This window comes from Anser brachyrhynchus (assembly GCF_964034855.1).
Source record: "Anser brachyrhynchus genome assembly, chromosome: 3".
In the NCBI taxonomy this organism is placed as follows: Eukaryota; Metazoa; Chordata; class Aves; order Anseriformes; family Anatidae; genus Anser; species Anser brachyrhynchus.
Genome location: NC_137696.1, coordinates 12541682 through 12563073, shown reverse-complemented (window position 1 = coordinate 12563073; position 21392 = coordinate 12541682). Strand labels below are relative to the sequence as shown.

The window sequence follows — 21392 nt, the reverse complement described above, 5'->3', positions numbered from 1 at the left end:
GTAAACCCAGTGAGTAGTGGGAATCAGTGAGTAAATCCTGCTAGAATGGCAAAGACGGCGCCTATGGATAGGACGTAGTGGAAGTTGGCAACTACGTAGTACGTGTCGTGCAGGGCGATGTCTAGGGAAGAGTTTGCAAGAACGATTCCTGTTAATCCTCTGATGGTAAATAGGAAGATAAATCCTAGAGCTCATAGTATTGGGGGGGGTCTCATTTGATTGTTCCTCCGTGCAGGGTGGCTAGTCAGCTAAATACTTTGATTCCGGTAGGGATGGCAATGATTATAGTGGCTGATGTAAAGTAGGCTCGGGTATCAACGTCTATTCCTACTGTAAACATGTGGTGAGCTCAGACGATGAATCCTAGGAAGCCGATGGATAGTATGGCTCAGACTATTCCCATGTAGCCGAAGGGCTCCTTTTTGCCTGAGTAGTACGTGACTACGTGTGAGATGATTCCGAACCCCGGTAGGATCAGAATATAGACTTCTGGGTGTCCGAAGAATCAGAATAGGTGTTGGTACAGGATTGGGTCTCCTCCTCCAGCGGGGTCGAAGAATGTGGTGTTTAGGTTTCGATCAGTTAGTAATATTGTAATACCGGCGGCGAGTACGGGGAGTGATAGAAGGAGTAGGATGGCGGTAATTAGTACGGATCAGACAAATAGTGGGGTTTGGTATTGTGAGAGTGCGGGGGGTTTTATGTTGATGGCTGTGGTGATAAAGTTGATGGCCCCAAGGATGGAGGAGATACCGGCTAAGTGGAGTGAGAAGATAGCCAGGTCTACTGAAGCTCCGGCGTGGGCAAGGTCACCTGCTAGGGGAGGGTAGACAGTTCAGCCTGTGCCGGCGCCAGCTTCTACAGTGGATGAGGCTAGTAGTAGGAGGAATGATGGGGGGAGGAGTCAAAAGCTTATGTTGTTTATTCGCGGGAATGCTATGTCGGGGGCACCGATTATGAGGGGGACTAATCAGTTGCCGAATCCTCCGATCATGATGGGTATGACTATAAAGAAGCTTATTACAAAGGCGTGAGCGGTAACGATTACATTGTAAATTTGGTCGTCGCCTAGGAGAGTTCCTGGTTGTCCTAGTTCTGCGCGGATTAATAGGCTGAGTGCGGTGCCGACTATTCCTGCTCATGCCCCGAAGATGAGGTACAGGGTGCCAATATCCTTATGGTTAGTGGAAAATAGTCATCGGTTGATGAAGGTGACGGGTAAGATGGCTGAGTGTTGAAGCGTTAGGCTGTAGTCCTTTTTACAGAGGTTTAATTCCTCTTCTTATCGGCTCTGTAGTGAAATTCATGTTGAGTTGCAAGCTCATCGATGCGCACTAGGGTGCGTCAGGGTCTTTGTAGGCAGAAGCCAATTGGTTTAGGCATTTAGCTGTTAACTAGAGTTTTGTGGGATCGAAGCCCATCTGTCTAGGGAGGCTTTAGCTTAATTAAAGCGTCTGACTTGCATTCAGAAGATACAGGTTAATATTCTGTAAGTCTTAATGTGCAGAAACTAAGAGGGTTTAACTCTTATTTAAGGCTTTGAAGGCCTTCGGTTTGGGGTGTTATCCTAAGTTTCTAGACAATGGCATGTATTATTGGGGACAGGGGAAGTAAGAGGATTGATAGTGAGGCAAGGACCGCAGTAGGTGTGCTTGGGGCTTTGCTAGTGTATCATTGTTTTATGTGGTTAGAGGAGTTGGGGGGAAGGGTAATTGTTGAGTGGTATGCGAGGCGTAGGTAGAAGAAGAGGCTGAGCAGTGATAGCATGGCAATTGCCATGGCTGCTGGTGTTATTTCCTGTTTAGTTAGTTCTTGGATGATAAGTCACTTTGGTATAAAGCCTGTTAATGGGGGGAGGCCTGCTAGGGATAAAAGTACTAGTATTAGGGTGGCGTTTAGCAGTGGGGTTTTTGTTCATGAGGTTGTGATCATGGATAGGTTAAGGGCTTTGATTTTGTTAAGGGCTAGGAATACGGCTGATGTTATGATTGTGTATAGGTAGAAGGTAAGTAAGGCCAATTTGGGGCTGTAAACTAGGATGATGGCGATTCAGCCTAAGTGGGAGATGGACGAGAAGGCTAGGATTTTGCGTGTTTGTGTTTGGTTCAGTCCTATTCAGCCTCCTAGTGCTGTTGAGGCTAGGGCCATGGCGGTGAGTAGAGCTGGGTCGAGGGATTTGGATGTTAGTAGGAGCAGGGTTAGTGGGGGGAATTTTATGAGGGTCGAGAGTAGCAGGGCTGTTATTAGTGGCGATCCTTGTAGTACTTCTGGGAATCAGAAGTGAAATGGCACTAGGCCCAGTTTAATAGCGATTGCTGCTGTCAGTAGTAGACAGGAGGTTGGGTGGTTTATTTGTGTGATGTCTCATTGGCCGGTGACTCAGGCATTGGTTATGCTAGAGAATAGGACCAGGGCGGAAGCAGCTGCTTGGGTTAGGAAGTATTTCGTTGCGGCTTCTACTGCTCGTGGGTGGTGGGATTTGGCAATTAGGGGAATGATGGCTAGTGCGTTGATCTCCAGTCCTGTCCAGGCCAGAACTCAGTGGTTGCTGGAAATTGTGATTGTGGTGCCCAAGATGAGGCTGAAGGTTATGATTGGGGTCGCGTAAGGGTTCATTAGTAGAGGAGGGGGTTAAACCATCATTTTCGGGGTATGGGCCCGATAGCTTGATTAGCTGACTCTACTAGAAAATAATATAAGGGAAGTATGGAGAATTTTGATTTCTCTTGTGTGGGTTCAATTCCTACTTTTCTAAGGTCAACAGGAAATGAGAGGGCTGTTATACCTCTATGTTCACTTTATCATAGTGACCCTTTGTAGTTCAGGCACATTTCCTTATGTAAGGAGGTAGGCCTGCATAGCAGATAGGTATGCTGATGTGTCAGAGGCACAGAGCTAGTGTGAGGGGTAGGAAGTTTTTTCATAGTAGGTGCATTAGTTGGTCATATCGGAATCGTGGGTATGAAGCTCGGACCCATAAGAAACCAGAAGATAGTAGGAGGACTTTTGTGGCTAGGATGACGGGGAATAGTTCTGTGGGTGGCCCTAGGGCGCTTGGGTTTAGGAATATGATGGCTGTAAGTGTATTTATTAGCATAATGTTCGCATATTCAGCTAGGAAGAATAAGGCGAAGGGTCCTGCGGCGTATTCAACGTTAAACCCTGAGACTAGCTCAGATTCACCCTCTGTGAGGTCAAAAGGAGCTCGGTTTGTCTCTGCTAGGGTGGATACGTATCATATTATTGCTAGGGGTCATGAGGAGAAAATGAAGTATAGAGGCTCCTGTGCGACGGCAAAGGAGCTGAGTGTGTAGCTTCCGCTTAGTATGATTATTGATAGCAGGATTATGGCCAGTGTCACTTCGTATGAAATGGTCTGTGCTACTGCCCGTAGGGCTCCGATTAGTGCGTATTTTGAGTTCGAGGCTCAGCCTGATCATAGGACTGAGTAGACGGCTAGGCTTGACATGGCTATTAGGAAGAGAACTCCGAGGTTTAGATCTGCTAGGGGAAATGGGAGTGGTAGTGGTGCTCAAGTGGTGAGGGCTAGGACAAGGGCTAGTATTGGTATCAGAATGAATAGAAGTGGGGAAGAGGTAGAGGGTCGGATGGGCTCTTTGGTAAATAGTTTCAGTCCGTCCGCAAATGGTTGAAGTAGGCCAAAAGGCCCGACAACGTTAGGGCCTTTGCGGGATTGTATGTAGCTTAGGATTTTCCGTTCTGCTAGGGTTAGGAAGGCTACGGCAATCAGGATTGGGATGATGTATAGGAGGGATATAACGAGGCAGCTTAGTGTTGTTATTTGAATCATGGGTGAAGCTAGGGAGAGGATTTGAACCTCTGGGGAAAGGGCTTAAGCCTTCTGCACTTGCCGGGCTCTGCCACTCTAGCTGGTCCTTTTCTAGGATTGAAAGTGGTGGGGGAAGGCCCTCTTCACGGTTTAGTTGGTTTCACTGCTTAGAGGGGGGGGGCGTGCTTGTGGTATTGGCCCCACTTTCCCGGTCCTTTCGTACTGGGGAGAGTGTGTCATAGATAGAAACCGACCTGGATTGCTCCGGTCTGAACTCAGATCACGTAGGACTGTTAATCGTTGAACAAACGAACCCTTAATAGCGGCTGCACCATTAGGATGTCCTGATCCAACATCGAGGTCGTAAACCCCCCTGTCGATATGGGCTCTTGAGGGGGATTGCGCTGTTATCCCTGGGGTAGCTTGGTCCATTAATCAATTATATTGGGTCTGGTCACTGTTAGCACTTTGAGGGGTAGCTCTAGGTAAAGAGGTATGGTCTTGTTTTTGGAGGATTTGTTCTCCTCCAAGGTCGCCCCAACCGAAAAATATCGACCAGGCTCTGCGATGGTAGTGGCCCCAGTGGGGTTGATTGAGGATTCGCGGTGGTCGTTGATTTTTAAGTTCCACAGGGTCTTCTCGTCTTATGTTCACATCCCCGCTTTTGCACGGGGAGATCAATTTCACTGATTATCTGTGAGAGACAGTTAAGACCTCGTTTAGCCATTCATACAAGTCTCGATTTATGGGACAATTGATTGCGCTACCTTTGCACGGTTAGGATACCGCGGCCGTTAAACCTAAGTCACCGGGCAGGCATCACCTTCAATACTTGTTTAATTTGCTGAAGGCTATGTTTTTGGTAAACAGTCGGGCCTTATTAATTTGCCGAGTTCCTTTCACAGATTTTAATCGCTCTTATAGGCGCTCCTGAGTCGGGTTAACAGGGTTAGTTAATACGTGGTCTTGTAGGGGTTTTTGTATCTGTCTAGGTCTGTTAATAATGTTTCTATGTAAGCTTGCGCCGTTAGAGGGGTGTGGCCCTGTACATGAGGGGCCTAGGATGATTCCTAGGATTGTTATGAGGATGGCAGCGGTTTTGGTGATAAGGGGTATGGTTATTGGGGGGGTTTTGGTTGGTGTGATGAAAGAGGTAATGATTATTCCTGCTGTAATGCTGCCTAGGGCGAGTCGGGTTAGGGGGGCGGTGATTAGTGGGTTGTTTTCGTTTATTGATACTATTGGGGGGATTCGGGTTTGTCCAGCTTGGACTAGGATGGTTATGCGGATGCTGTAGGTTGCGGTGAATGCTGTGGCTATAAGGGTTAGGAGTAGGGCTCAAGTATTTAGGTATGATGTGTTTAAGCTTTCGATGATGAGGTCTTTTGAGTAGAATCCGGCTAGGAATGGGGTTCCTATCAGCGCCAGGTTTCCGATGGTTAGGCAGGAAGTAGTGACTGGGAGTATTTTCTGTAGGCCTCCTATCTTTCGGATATCTTGTTCTCCGTTTAGGTTGTGGATGATAGACCCTGAGCATAGGAATAGTATGGCTTTAAAGAAGGCATGGGTTGAGATGTGTAGGAAGGCTAGTTGTGGGAGGTTTAGTCCGATAGTGACTATTATTAGTCCTAGTTGGCTGGATGTTGAGAAAGCAATGATTTTTTTGATGTCATTTTGGGTTAGGGCGCATGTGGCAGCAAATAGGGTTGATAGAGCACCTAGGCATAGGCAGGCAGTTAGGGCTGTCTGGTTGGTGGCTAGCAGGGGGTGCATGCGGATGAGCAGGAAGATTCCGGCTACTACTATGGTACTGGAGTGCAGTAGGGCTGACACTGGGGTGGGGCCTTCTATTGCTGCGGGCAGTCATGGGTGGAGTCCAAATTGGGCGGATTTTCCTGCGGCTGCGAGGATTAATCCTATGAGGGGGAGGATTGGGGTTTGGTGGGGGTGTACGGCTTGTTGGATCTCTCAGGTGTTGAATGTTGAAGCTAGTCATGCTATGCTCAGGATCAGTCCGATGTCTCCGATTCGGTTGTAGATTACGGCTCGTAGGGCGGCGGTGTTGGCATCTGCTCGGCCTTGTCATCAGCCGATGAGAAGGAAGGACATGATTCGTACTCCTTCCCAGCCTACGAATAGGAGGAATATGTTGTTTGCGGTTGTTAGGAGGAGTATGGCGACTAGGAATGTCAGTAGGTAGGTGAAAAATTTTGTTACGTATGGCTCTGAGGCCATGTATCATATGGCGAATTGTAGGATTGATCATGTTACAAATAGGGCGATTGGAAGAAATGTTATTGAGTATTGGTCTATTTTTAGGCTCAGGGGGATTTTAAAGTTTATAATGAATTTTCACTCCCAGTGGCAGGTGACAGATTCTACTCCCGAGTAGATGAATGCGGTTGTAGGGGCTAGGCTAATTAGGAATGCGGTTTTAACAGCGCGGGTGGTGGCTTGTGGGGTGTTTTTAAAGTTTTTAAATAGAAATGGCAGGATGATTGGGGTTAGGAGGATTGTCAGCGTGAGTAGTGTGAGGGAGTTGATTAGTAGTGTGGGGTTCACTACTTTTACTTGGATTTGCACCAAGATGGGTGGTTCCTAAGACCAGTGGATTGCTGTTATCCTTTAAAAGTAAGGGGGCTGAGGTTTTAGGCTCAGATGTAAGAGTTAGCAGCTCTTGTTGGTTAAACCCTCCCCTCGGCAGGTAAGAAGGTTTGAACTTCTATTCTTAGAATCACAGTCTAATGTTTGGTTTAAACTATACTTGCATGAGGGGATTCCGGAGATCAGTTCGGGTTTGAGGATTAGGAGGAATATTGGGATAATGTGGAGCGTTATGAGCAGGTGTTCTCGCGTGGTTGAGTTTTGCATAGATGTGATGTGGGAGGGGATTGAGCCTCGTTGGGTCATTAGTAGTATGAATAAGGTGTAGGAGGCGGTTAGTAGGGTTGCGATTCCTGTTAGGATGATCGTGAAGGCAGATCAGTTGAATAAGGTGATTATAATGGTTAGCTCTGCTATGAGGTTTGTTGTTGGGGGTAAGGCTATGTTTGTTAGATTGGCCAGCAATCATCAGGTAGCTATGAGTGGTAGGAGAGGTTGTAGGCCTCGTGTGAGTAGTAGAATTCGGCTGTGCGTACGTTCATAGTTTGTGTTGGCTAGGCAGAATAGTATGGAGGAAGTTAGTCCATGGGAAATTATTAGGATCATTGCCCCTGAGAATGATCAGTGGGTTTGGATTATTCCTGCGGCGATAACTAGGCCTATGTGGCTAACGGATGAATAAGCGATTAGTGATTTTAGGTCTGTCTGTCGTAGGCAGATTGAGCTAGTCATTAGGGCGCCTCATAGGGCCAGGGTTAGGAAGGGGTAGTGCAGGAGGTTGGACAGTGGGCCCATAAATAGAGTGACTCGTATAATTCCGTATCCTCCTAGCTTTAGTAGTAGGGCGGCGAGGAGTATTGAGCCTGCGATGGGTGCTTCTACGTGGGCTTTTGGCAGTCAGAGGTGTAGGCCGTATAGTGGGGCTTTTACTATGAATGCTATGAGCAGTGCTAGACCTGATAGTATTCCTGTCCATGAGGTGGATAGGGTTGGGTGGGTTAGTTGTAGGGTTGGCAGGTGCAGGGTGCCAATTTTCACGTATAGGTGTATGATTGTGATTAGCAGGGGTAGAGAGCTTACTGGCGTGTAGAATAGCAGGTAGATGCCAGCGCTTAGGCGTTCTGGTTGGTTCCCCCATCTGGTGATTAAGATTAGGGTGGGAATGAGGGTTGCTTCAAATGAGATGTAAAATAGTGCTAGTTCTGTGGTGGAAAAGGCTAGTAGGATGAATGGCTGGACTGCGACTAAGGTTGAGATAAAGATTCGTTTGCGTTGTAGGGGTTCTTGTTGCAGGTGGTTTTGGCTTGCTATGATTATGAGTGGGAGTAGTCAGCAGGATAGTACTAGGAGGGGGGATGAGATTTGGTCAATTCCTGTTCAGTTGGATAAAAATTTGTAGGGGTAGTAGGTTGGGATTAATCACTGTAGGCTTAGGGCAGCGATTAGGAGGCTGTATAAGGTGGTGTTAGTCCATAGAAATTTTGGTGGAGACAGCAGGGCTGTTGGAAGAAGTATGATTGTGGGTAGGATGATTTTTAGCATTGCAGGAGGTTTAGGTTGTGTAGATGGTCGGAGCCATGTGTGCGGGTGGAGGCTACTAGGATGGCCAGGCCTGTGCCCGCCTCACACGCTGAGAAGGTTAGCATGAGAATTGGTACCATGGTGAATGAGGAGACTTGGTTTTCGATGGATCATATTGATAGGCCTACGAATATCGATAATATTATGCTTTCAAGGCATAGTAGGGCGGATACTAGGTGGGTTCGGTGGAAGGCTAGCCCTAGTCCGCTGAAAATGAAGGCTGAGTAGAAGCTTAAATGTAGGGGCGACATAAGAAAGTTACAGGGTTGGCTGTAATCTGCTGGGTCGAAACCAGCTATCTTTTTGGTTAGACTAACTTTCTGTTATTCTGCTCATTCTAGGCCCCCTTGAATTCACTCGTAGGCCAGTCCGAGTGTTAGGAGAAGGAGGATCACTACAGTTCAGGTGAGGGTCATTAGGGGGGATTGGAGTTGGACGGCTCATGGCAGGGGGAGTAGGAGGGCGATTTCTAGGTCGAATAGGACGAACAGGATGGCTACTGAGGAAGAATCGGACTGAGAATGGTAATCGAGCAGATCCAAGTGGGTCGAATCCACATTCGTACGGTGAGAGTTTCTCTGAGTCGGGGTTTATTTGGGCGAGTCAGAAGTTTAATGCGGTTAGGGCGGCGCTTAGGATTGATGATAGGGCGAATATGAACATGAGTGCGTTCATTGCTCTCCTCTGGGTTTATACCAGATTCTAGAGATTGGAAGTCAATTGTAATTAATATACTAGAAGAGCAAGATCCTCATCAGTAGATGGTTATGTAGAGGAATAGTCAGATGACGTCTACGAAGTGTCAGTATCAGGCTGCTGCCTCGAATCCGAAGTGGTGGTCTGATGTAAAGTGGAACTTGATCAGTCGGAAGAGGCAGACGGTCAGGAAGGAGGATCCGATGATTACGTGGAGTCCGTGGAATCCAGTGGCAACGAAGAAGGTAGATCCGTAGACGCTATCGGCGATTGAGAATGGGGCTTCGTGGTATTCTATTGCTTGTAGGGCTGTGAAGTAGAATCCCAGGAGGATCGTTAGGGTTAGGGCGTGGATGGCGTGTTTTCGGTTTCCTTCTGTGATGCTGTGATGGGCTCACGTTACGGTAACGCCTGAGGCTAGTAGGATGGCTGTGTTTAGTAGGGGGACTTCTATCGGGTTGAGTGGTTTAATTCCTGTTGGGGGTCATTGGCCTCCTAGTTCTGGGGTTGGGGCCAGGCTCGAGTGGAAGAACGCTCAGAAGAACCCTAAGAAGAAGAATGCTTCGGATGTGATGAAAAGGATTATGCCGTATCGTAGGCCTTTTTGGACTGTGGGAGTGTGATGGCCTTGGAAGGTGCTTTCTCGTACAATGTCTCGTCATCATTGGAGTATTACTAGGAGTATTGAGATGAGGCCTAGGGTTAGTAGTATGGATGAGTTGTAGTGGAATCACATGATTAATCCTGAGGTTGTGAGTAGGGCGGCGGCTGCCCCGAAGATTGGTCAAGGGCTTGGGTCAACTATGTGGTATGAGTGTGCTTGGTGTGCCATTAGATGTTTTCTTGTAAGTATAGGCTTAGAAGGAGCACGAAGACGTAGGCCTGGATTATGGTTACTGCTACTTCTAGGATGGTTAGGAGTAGTAGGATGATTATTGTTAGGATGGATACTGCAGGAAGGGTGGGTATTAATGCAATGGAGGCTGTAGAGATGAGTTGGATGAGTAAGTGTCCTGCTGTAAGGTTGGCTGTAAGGCGGACTCCGAGGGCTAGGGGGCGGATTAGTAGGCTGGTTGTTTCGATCAGGATTAGTGCGGGGATTAGGGGTGTAGGGGTACCTTCGGGTAATAGGTGGGCTAAAGAGGCTGATGGTTGGTTTCGTAGGCCTGTTAGTAGTGTGGCGAGCCATAGTGGGAAGGCTAGGGCTATGTTCATACATAGTTGGGTGGTTGGGGTGAATGTATATGGAAGGAGGCCTAGAAGGTTGATTGTAAGAAGTATGATTATTAGGGATGTAAATATTATGGCTCATTTGTGGCCATTTTTGTTGAGTGGGACTATTAGTTGTTTTGTGATTAGGTGAAGGAGTCATGTTTGGATAGTAGAAAGGCGGTTGTTGATTCATCGGTTGTTTGGGGACGGGAATAGTAGGGCTGGGAAGAGTAGGGATAGTAGGATTAAGGGGATGCCAAATAGATTGGGGCTGGAAAATTGGTCAAAGAAGCTTAGGTTCATGGTCAGGATCATGGTGTGGGTTTGGTAGTGAGGGAGGTCTTATTTGATGGGGGGTTGGTTGTGGTGAAGGCTAGTAGTTTTGGTTGGATGAGGAGTGCTAGGGTTAATCAGGTTATAATTATGATTGAAAATCATGGTGCGGGGTTAAGCTGTGGCATATCATTAAGGAGGGGGAAGTCCCTCTTTGGCTAGCTTAAAAGGCTAGTGCTGTTGCATAGCTTCTTAATGATTAGGATGATGATAGAAGGGACGATCAGGCCTCGAAATGTGGGAGTGGGGTTGATTCTACTACAATGGGTATGTAGCTGTGATTAGCCCCGCAAATTTCTGAGCATTGTCCGTAAAAAATCCCAGGCCGGGTGGTAATGAATGAAGTTTGGTTTAGTCGGCCTGGGATTGCGTCTGTTTTAACTCCGAGCGTTGGGACTGCTCAGGAGTGGAGTACGTCTCCTGCAGTAATGATCACGCGGATGGGGGATTCTATTGGGATAACTACGCGGTGGTCAACTTCTAGCAGTCGGAAGTGGCCGTTGGGTAAGTCTGGGGTGGGCACTATGTAGGAATCGAATGATAGGTCTTTGAAGTCTGTGTATTCGTAGCTTCAGTATCATTGGTGGCCGATGGCTTTTAGGGTGAGGTCTGGTTCATCGATTTTGTCCATTATGTAGAGGATTTGTAGGGATGGGAGGGCGAGGAGTACCAGGACGATAGCAGGTAGGATTGTCCAGATCAGCTCTACTTCTTGGGCGTCTACAGCATTGGACGAGAGTTTTTCTGTTAGTATGTGGGCTAAAAGGTAGAGAACTAGGCTGCAGATAGCTAGGGCAACGATTAGGGCGTGGTCGTGGAATTCAACGAGTTCTTCTATGATGGGTGATGAGGCGTCTTGGAATCCTAGTTGGGAGTGGTTGGCCACATGAGATGTACAGGATTTTTACCTGTGATTTAGTCTTGACAAGGCTATGTAATTGGTTTACTAACGTCTCATAAGAAAGAAGCATGAGCGGTTAACCTCCTGTGAGACCCAGAAAACTTCACCCCAGCAAACCCGCTAGTAACCCCACCACACATCAAGCCAGAATGATACTTCCTATTCGCCTACGCCATCCTACGTTCAATCCCAAATAAACTAGGAGGCGTATTAGCACTGGCCGCCTCCGTACTGATCCTATTCCTAATCCCATTCCTGCACAAATCAAAACAACGAGCAATAACATTCCGACCACTCTCCCAGCTCCTATTCTGAGTACTAGTCGCCGACCTCCTCGTCCTAACATGAGTAGGAAGCCAACCCGTCGAACACCCATTCATCATCATCGGCCAACTCGCTTCAATCGCCTACTTCACTATCCTCCTATTTCTCCTCCCCGCCGCAAGCGCCCTAGAAAACAAAATACTCAACTGCTAAATACTCTAATAGTTTATAAAAACATTGGTCTTGTAAACCAAAGATTGAAGACTTACCACTTCTTAGAGTACCCCAAACTCAGAAAAAAAGGACTCAAACCTTTATCTCCAGCTCCCAAAGCTGGCATTTTCAATAAACTATTCTCTGACCCTAACCCCTAAACCGCCCGAATAGCACCCCGCGACAACCCCCGCACAAGCTCCAATACAACAAACAAAGTCAACAACAGCCCCCAACCCGCCACTAAAAACATCCCTGCCCCATGTGAATAAAACATGGAAACTCCACTAAAATCCGACCGAACAACAAACACCCCAACATTATTCACAGTAGAAACCCCGAACTTCCAAGCCCCCATAAACCCCCCAAACACCAACCCCCCAAAAACAATTGCCACAAACGCTACTGCACATCCAATCACCCGTCAATCCCCCCAAGCCCCAGGGAAAGGCTCCGCTGCTAAAGCTACTGAATAAACAAACACCACCAGCATACCCCCCAAATACACCATAAACAGCACTAAAGCCACGAACGAAACCCCAAGGCCCAGCAACCACCCGCACCCCGCCACAGACGCTAACACCAAACCAACAACCCCATAATACAGCGAAGGATTCGACGCCACACCCAAAACACCCACCGCAAAGCAAATCCCTAAAAAAAACATAAAATAAGTCATTATTCCTGCCCGGACACTACCCGAGGCCTGCGGCTCGAAAAGCCGCCATTGTTCTCAACTACAGGAACTAACCGCAAGCCCCCAATAATTCTACCCCATCTATGCCATTATGCTTAACCCCCCCCCCCTCCCCCCCCGAGGCGGGGGTATTTGGTTATGCATATTCGTGCATAAATTTATATACCCCATATACATACATACTATAGTACCAGTAATATACATTATATACGGACTATCTTATAAGCAGGTGCTAAACCCATACATGTACACGGCCATTAAACCCTTAAACACACTCCTACCAAACCACCCGGCATGAATGTTCTAGGACCATACCCCACAACACCCAATACAACTCCACTCAAGCGCATAACAAGACCCCATTTTAATGAATGCTCACAGGACATGCTCCAACAACAACTCTCCACCACATATCTCATGCAGTTCGTATCAGACGGATTTATTAATCGTACTCCTCACGTGAAATCAGCAACCCGTTGCACATAATGTCCGGTATGACTAGCTTCAGGCCCATACGTTCCCCCTAAACCCCTCGCCCTCCTCACATTTTTGCGCCTCTGGTTCCTCGGTCAGGGCCATCCATTGGGTTCACTCACCCCTCCTTGCCCTTCAAAGTGGCATCTGTGAGTACTTTCACCTTCTCAATGCGTAATCGCGGCATGTTCCAGCTTTTTGGCGCCTCTGGTTCCTCTTATTTTTTCCGGGGTTACCTCACAGGTGGCTATTCCCAGTGATCTCGGGGGTCCCACAATCTAAGCCTGGACACACCTGCCTCACGGCCTATCCTATATTTCAAGGGTCCCTCGATGAGACGGTTGGCGTATATGGGGAATCATCCTGACACTGATGCACTTTGACCACATTCAGTTAATGTTACCTCCACCCTCCGGGTTAAATGGGGCTATTGGATGAATGCTCGTTGGACATAGCACAAAACAACAAATCATTAAGCGCAACCCCTGCGCTTCACAAACTAAACCAGTAAACTTTCGCTAACCACCATGTAGCATAAACCTTCATCGCCCAATCCCAGCAAACTACCTCTAAAACTCCATTAATCATCCCTTCCATGACATCATCGGAACGATGTACATATACACACAAACACATACAAAATAACTTAAACTTATTAGAGAAACTCCAGTACTAAAAATAGTAAACACAAGCAATAATTTCATATACTTCACTCTCACTCACCACTCAACTATCAGCTAACCACACCCCCGTCCACATAGCTTAACACAAAGCATGGCACTGAAGTTGCCAAGATGGCATAAAACATGCCTGCGGACAAAAGACTTAGTCCTAACCTTACGGTTGGTTTTTGCTAAATATATACATGCAAGTATCCGCGCCCCAGTGTAAACGCCCTCGACCACCTACCCCCATACAGGCCTTGAGGAGCGGGTATCAGGCACACCCAAGTAGTAGCCCAAGACGCCTCGCTAAGCCACGCCCCCACGGGTATTCAGCAGTAATTAACATTAAGCAATGAGTGCAAACTTGACTTAGTTATAGCAACAGCCTAACTTCAAGGGTTGGTAAATCTTGTGCCAGCCACCGCGGTCATACAAGAAACCCAAATCAACCGTCCTATTGACACGGCGTAAAGAGTGGTAAAATGCCTATCCTAGCTAACTAAGATCAAAATGCAACTGAGCTGTCATAAGCCCAAGATGCACCTAAACACACCATTAAGATGATCTTAGGAACTAACGACTGATTTAAACCCACGAAAGCCAGGGCCCAAACTGGGATTAGATACCCCACTATGCCTGGCCCTAAATCTTGATACTTACTTTACCGAAGTATCCGCCAGAGAACTACGAGCACAAACGCTTAAAACTCTAAGGACTTGGCGGTGCCCCAAACCCACCTAGAGGAGCCTGTTCTACAATCGATAATCCCCGATTAACCCAACCACCCCTTGCCAACACAGCCTACATACCGCCGTCGCCAGCCCACCTCGAATGAGAGCACAACAGTGGACACAATAGCACCCCGCTAATAAGACAGGTCAAGGTATAGCCTATGGAGTGGAAGAAATGGGCTACATTCCCTATTCATAGGGCACACGGAAAGAAGCGTGAAACCACTTCTGGAAGGCGGATTTAGCAGTAAAGTGGGACAATAGAGCCTACTTTAAGCCGGCCCTGGGGCACGTACATACCGCCCGTCACCCTCCTCAAAAGCCACATCCCACATAACTAATACCATAAATACGCTGAAGATGAGGTAAGTCGTAACAAGGTAAGTGTACCGGAAGGTGTACTTAGAATATCAAGACGTAGCTATAACACCAAAGCACTCAGCTTACACCTGAAAGATATCTACTAGACCGGATCGTCTTGAAGCCCCCCCTCTAGCTCAACCACACAAATAGTACACCAAAACTAAAGAATTTACTAAACTAATTAAACTAAAGCATTTTACAGTCTTAGTATAGGCGATAGAAAAGACACTTAGACGCGATAGAGACCCCAGTACCGTAAGGGAAAGATGAAATAGCAGTGAAACAATCAAAGCGACAGACAGCAAAGATCAACCCTTGTACCTTTTGCATCATGGTTTAGCGAGAACAACCAAGCAAAGTGAACTAAAGTTTGCCCCCCCGAAACCCAAGCGAGCTACTTTCAAGCAGTTAAAGAGAGCGAACCCGTCTCTGTTGCAAAAGAGTGGGATGACTTGTCAGTAGAGGTGAAAAGCCAACCGAGCTGGGTGATAGCTGGTTACCTGTGAAACGAATCTAAGTTCCCCCTTAATCCTCCCTACCGGACATCCTGAACCCTAATGAGATGATTAAGAGCTATTTAATGGAGGGACAGCTCCATAAAAAAAGGACACAACCTCGACTAGCGGATAATTCTTACTACTGATCCTACCGTGGGCCCTAAAGCAGCCATCAAAAAAGAGTGCGTCAAAGCTCCACCACCTAAAAATACCAAAATAAGATGATTCCCTTATCACAAACAGGTCAACCTATGAATATAGGAGAATTAATGCTAAAATAAGTAACTCAGGGCCACACCCCTCTAACGGCGCAAGCTTACATAGAAACATTATTAACAGACCTAGACAGATACAAAAACCCCTACAAGACCACGTATTAGCTAACCCTGTTAACCCGACTCAGGAGCGCCTATAAGAGCGATTAAAATCTGTGAAAGGAACTCGGCAAATTAATAAGGCCCGACTGTTTACCAAAAACATAGCCTTCAGCAAATTAAACAAGTATTGAAGGTGATGCCTGCCCGGTGACTTAGGTTTAACGGCCGCGGTATCCTAACCGTGCAAAGGTAGCGCAATCAATTGTCCCATAAATCGAGACTTGTATGAATGGCTAAACGAGGTCTTAACTGTCTCTCACAGATAATCAGTGAAATTGATCTCCCCGTGCAAAAGCGGGGATGTGAACATAAGACGAGAAGACCCTGTGGAACTTAAAAATCAACGACCACCGCGAATCCTCAATCAACCCCACTGGGACCACTACCATCGCAGAGCCTGGTCGATATTTTTCGGTTGGGGCGACCTTGGAGGAGAACAAATCCTCCAAAAACAAGACCATACCTCTTTACCTAGAGCTACCCCTCAAAGTGCTAACAGTGACCAGACCCAATATAATTGATTAATGGACCAAGCTACCCCAGGGATAACAGCGCAATCCCCCTCAAGAGCCCATATCGACAGGGGGGTTTACGACCTCGATGTTGGATCAGGACATCCTAATGGTGCAGCCGCTATTAAGGGTTCGTTTGTTCAACGATTAACAGTCCTACGTGATCTGAGTTCAGACCGGAGCAATCCAGGTCGGTTTCTATCTATGACACACTCTCCCCAGTACGAAAGGACCGGGAAAGTGGGGCCAATACCACAAGCACGCCCCCCCCCCTAAGCAGTGAAACCAACTAAACCGTGAAGAGGGCCTTCCCCCACCACTTTCAATCCTAGAAAAGGACCAGCTAGAGTGGCAGAGCCCGGCAAGTGCAGAAGGCTTAAGCCCTTTCCCCAGAGGTTCAAATCCTCTCCCTAGCTTCACCCATGATTCAAATAACAACACTAAGCTGCCTCGTTATATCCCTCCTATACATCATCCCAATCCTGATTGCCGTAGCCTTCCTAACCCTAGCAGAACGGAAAATCCTAAGCTACATACAATCCCGCAAAGGCCCTAACGTTGTCGGGCCTTTTGGCCTACTTCAACCATTTGCGGACGGACTGAAACTATTTACCAAAGAGCCCATCCGACCCTCTACCTCTTCCCCACTTCTATTCATTCTGATACCAATACTAGCCCTTGTCCTAGCCCTCACCACTTGAGCACCACTACCACTCCCATTTCCCCTAGCAGATCTAAACCTCGGAGTTCTCTTCCTAATAGCCATGTCAAGCCTAGCCGTCTACTCAGTCCTATGATCAGGCTGAGCCTCGAACTCAAAATACGCACTAATCGGAGCCCTACGGGCAGTAGCACAGACCATTTCATACGAAGTGACACTGGCCATAATCCTGCTATCAATAATCATACTAAGCGGAAGCTACACACTCAGCTCCTTTGCCGTCGCACAGGAGCCTCTATACTTCATTTTCTCCTCATGACCCCTAGCAATAATATGATACGTATCCACCCTAGCAGAGACAAACCGAGCTCCTTTTGACCTCACAGAGGGTGAATCTGAGCTAGTCTCAGGGTTTAACGTTGAATACGCCGCAGGACCCTTCGCCTTATTCTTCCTAGCTGAATATGCGAACATTATGCTAATAAATACACTTACAGCCATCATATTCCTAAACCCAAGCGCCCTAGGGCCACCCACAGAACTATTCCCCGTCATCCTAGCCACAAAAGTCCTCCTACTATCTTCTGGTTTCTTATGGGTCCGAGCTTCATACCCATGATTCCGATATGACCAACTAATGCACCTACTATGAAAAAACTTCCTACCCCTCACACTAGCTCTGTGCCTCTGACACATCAGCATACCTATCTGCTATGCAGGCCTACCTCCTTACATAAGGAAATGTGCCTGAACTACAAAGGGTCACTATGATAAAGTGAACATAGAGGTATAACAGCCCTCTCATTTCCTGTTGACCTTAGAAAAGTAGGAATTGAACCCACACAAGAGAAATCAAAATTCTCCATACTTCCCTTATATTATTTTCTAGTAGAGTCAGCTAATCAAGCTATCGGGCCCATACCCCGAAAATGATGGTTTAACCCCCTCCTCTACTAATGAACCCTTACGCGACCCCAATCATAACCTTCAGCCTCATCTTGGGCACCACAATCACAATTTCCAGCAACCACTGAGTTCTGGCCTGGACAGGACTGGAGATCAACGCACTAGCCATCATTCCCCTAATTGCCAAATCCCACCACCCACGAGCAGTAGAAGCCGCAACGAAATACTTCCTAACCCAAGCAGCTGCTTCCGCCCTGGTCCTATTCTCTAGCATAACCAATGCCTGAGTCACCGGCCAATGAGACATCACACAAATAAACCACCCAACCTCCTGTCTACTACTGACAGCAGCAATCGCTATTAAACTGGGCCTAGTGCCATTTCACTTCTGATTGCCAGAAGTACTACAAGGATCGCCACTAATAACAGCCCTGCTACTCTCGACCCTCATAAAATTCCCCCCACTAACCCTGCTCCTACTAACATCCAAATCCCTTGACCCAGCTCTACTCACCGCCATGGCCCTAGCCTCAACAGCACTAGGAGGCTGAATAGGACTGAACCAAACACAAACACGCAAAATCCTAGCCTTCTCGTCCATCTCCCACTTAGGCTGAATCGCCATCATCCTAGTTTACAGCCCCAAATTGGCCTTACTTACCTTCTACCTATACACAATCATAACATCAGCCGTATTCCTAGCCCTTAACAAAATCAAAGCCCTTAACCTATCCATGATCACAACCTCATGAACAAAAACCCCAGTGCTAAACGCCACCCTAATACTAGTACTTTTATCCCTAGCAGGCCTCCCCCCATTAACAGGCTTTATACCAAAGTGACTTATCATCCAAGAACTAACTAAACAGGAAATAACACCAGCAGCCATGGCAATTGCCATGCTATCACTGCTCAGCCTCTTCTTCTACCTACGCCTCGCATACCACTCAACAATTACCCTTCCCCCCAACTCCTCTAACCACATAAAACAATGATACACTAGCAAAGCCCCAAGCACACCTACTGCGGTCCTTGCCTCACTATCAATCCTCTTACTTCCCCTGTCCCCAATAATACATGCCATTGTCTAGAAACTTAGGATAACACCCCAAACCGAAGGCCTTCAAAGCCTTAAATAAGAGTTAAACCCTCTTAGTTTCTGCACATTAAGACTTACAGAATATTAACCTGTATCTTCTGAATGCAAGTCAGACGCTTTAATTAAGCTAAAGCCTCCCTAGACAGATGGGCTTCGATCCCACAAAACTCTAGTTAACAGCTAAATGCCTAAACCAATTGGCTTCTGCCTACAAAGACCCTGACGCACCCTAGTGCGCATCGATGAGCTTGCAACTCAACATGAATTTCACTACAGAGCCGATAAGAAGAGGAATTAAACCTCTGTAAAAAGGACTACAGCCTAACGCTTCAACACTCAGCCATCTTACCCGTCACCTTCATCAACCGATGACTATTTTCCACTAACCATAAGGATATTGGCACCCTGTACCTCATCTTCGGGGCATGAGCAGGAATAGTCGGCACCGCACTCAGCCTATTAATCCGCGCAGAACTAGGACAACCAGGAACTCTCCTAGGCGACGACCAAATTTACAATGTAATCGTTACCGCTCACGCCTTTGTAATAAGCTTCTTTATAGTCATACCCATCATGATCGGAGGATTCGGCAACTGATTAGTCCCCCTCATAATCGGTGCCCCCGACATAGCATTCCCGCGAATAAACAACATAAGCTTTTGACTCCTCCCCCCATCATTCCTCCTCCTACTAGCCTCATCCGCTGTAGAAGCTGGCGCCGGCACAGGCTGAACTGTCTACCCTCCCCTAGCAGGTGACCTTGCCCACGCCGGAGCTTCAGTAGACCTGGCTATCTTCTCACTCCACTTAGCCGGTATCTCCTCCATCCTTGGGGCCATCAACTTTATCACCACAGCCATCAACATAAAACCCCCCGCACTCTCACAATACCAAACCCCACTATTTGTCTGATCCGTACTAATTACCGCCATCCTACTCCTTCTATCACTCCCCGTACTCGCCGCCGGTATTACAATATTACTAACTGATCGAAACCTAAACACCACATTCTTCGACCCCGCTGGAGGAGGAGACCCAATCCTGTACCAACACCTATTCTGATTCTTCGGACACCCAGAAGTCTATATTCTGATCCTACCGGGGTTCGGAATCATCTCACACGTAGTCACGTACTACTCAGGCAAAAAGGAGCCCTTCGGCTACATGGGAATAGTCTGAGCCATACTATCCATCGGCTTCCTAGGATTCATCGTCTGAGCTCACCACATGTTTACAGTAGGAATAGACGTTGATACCCGAGCCTACTTTACATCAGCCACTATAATCATTGCCATCCCTACCGGAATCAAAGTATTTAGCTGACTAGCCACCCTGCACGGAGGAACAATCAAATGAGACCCCCCCAATACTATGAGCTCTAGGATTTATCTTCCTATTTACCATCGGAGGATTAACAGGAATCGTTCTTGCAAACTCTTCCCTAGACATCGCCCTGCACGACACGTACTACGTAGTTGCCCACTTCCACTACGTCCTATCCATAGGCGCCGTCTTTGCCATTCTAGCAGGATTTACTCACTGATTCCCACTACTCACTGGGTTTACCCTACACCAAACATGAGCAAAAGCCCACTTCGGGGTAATATTTACAGGAGTAAACCTAACGTTCTTCCCCCAGCACTTCCTAGGCCTAGCAGGAATACCCCGACGATACTCGGACTATCCCGACGCCTACACACTATGAAACACCATTTCCTCCATCGGCTCCCTAATCTCAATAGTAGCCGTAATCATACTAATATTCATCATCTGAGAAGCCTTTTCGGCCAAACGAAAAGTCCTACAACCAGAACTAACTACCACAAACGTTGAATGAATCCACGGCTGCCCTCCACCATACCATACTTTCGAGGAACCGGCCTTCGTCCAAGTACAAGAAAGGAAGGAATCGAACCCTCACATGCTGGTTTCAAGCCAACTGCATTAACCGCTCATGCTTCTTTCTTATGAGACGTTAGTAAACCAATTACATAGCCTTGTCAAGACTAAATCACAGGTAAAAATCCTGTACATCTCATGTGGCCAACCACTCCCAACTAGGATTCCAAGACGCCTCATCACCCATCATAGAAGAACTCGTTGAATTCCACGACCACGCCCTAATCGTTGCCCTAGCTATCTGCAGCCTAGTTCTCTACCTTTTAGCCCACATACTAACAGAAAAACTCTCGTCCAATGCTGTAGACGCCCAAGAAGTAGAGCTGATCTGGACAATCCTACCTGCTATCGTCCTGGTACTCCTCGCCCTCCCATCCCTACAAATCCTCTACATAATGGACAAAATAGATGAACCAGACCTCACCCTAAAAGCCATCGGCCACCAATGATACTGAAGCTACGAATACACAGACTTCAAAGACCTATCATTCGACTCCTACATAGTGCCCACCCCAGACTTACCCAACGGCCACTTCCGACTGCTAGAAGTTGACCACCGCGTAGTTATCCCAATAGAATCCCCCATCCGCGTGATCATTACTGCAGGAGACGTACTCCACTCCTGAGCAGTCCCAACGCTCGGAGTTAAAACAGACGCAATCCCAGGCCGACTAAACCAAACTTCATTCATTACCACCCGGCCTGGGATTTTTTACGGACAATGCTCAGAAATTTGCGGGGCTAATCACAGCTACATACCCATTGTAGTAGAATCAACCCCACTCCCACATTTCGAGGCCTGATCGTCCCTTCTATCATCATCCTAATCATTAAGAAGCTATGCAACAGCACTAGCCTTTTAAGCTAGCCAAAGAGGGACTTCCCCCTCCTTAATGATATGCCACAGCTTAACCCCG

General features: G+C 47.3%; 2 long non-coding RNA genes across 2 annotated transcripts in view; one reads left to right on the top strand and one right to left on the bottom strand.

Annotated features, from left to right (window-relative positions):
* Positions 1 to 16367, bottom strand: part of LOC308191493 — a 29061-nt gene extending 12694 nt beyond the window's left edge. The window contains exon 1 of the long non-coding RNA XR_013948049.1: positions 1752 to 16367. This is a non-coding gene — a long non-coding RNA (uncharacterized lncRNA). The remainder of the gene's footprint in view (positions 1 to 1751) is intronic.
* The window catches only part of LOC308191490, a 180230-nt gene that overhangs the window by 3641 nt on the left and 155197 nt on the right, over positions 1 to 21392 (top strand). The window lies entirely within an intron of this gene.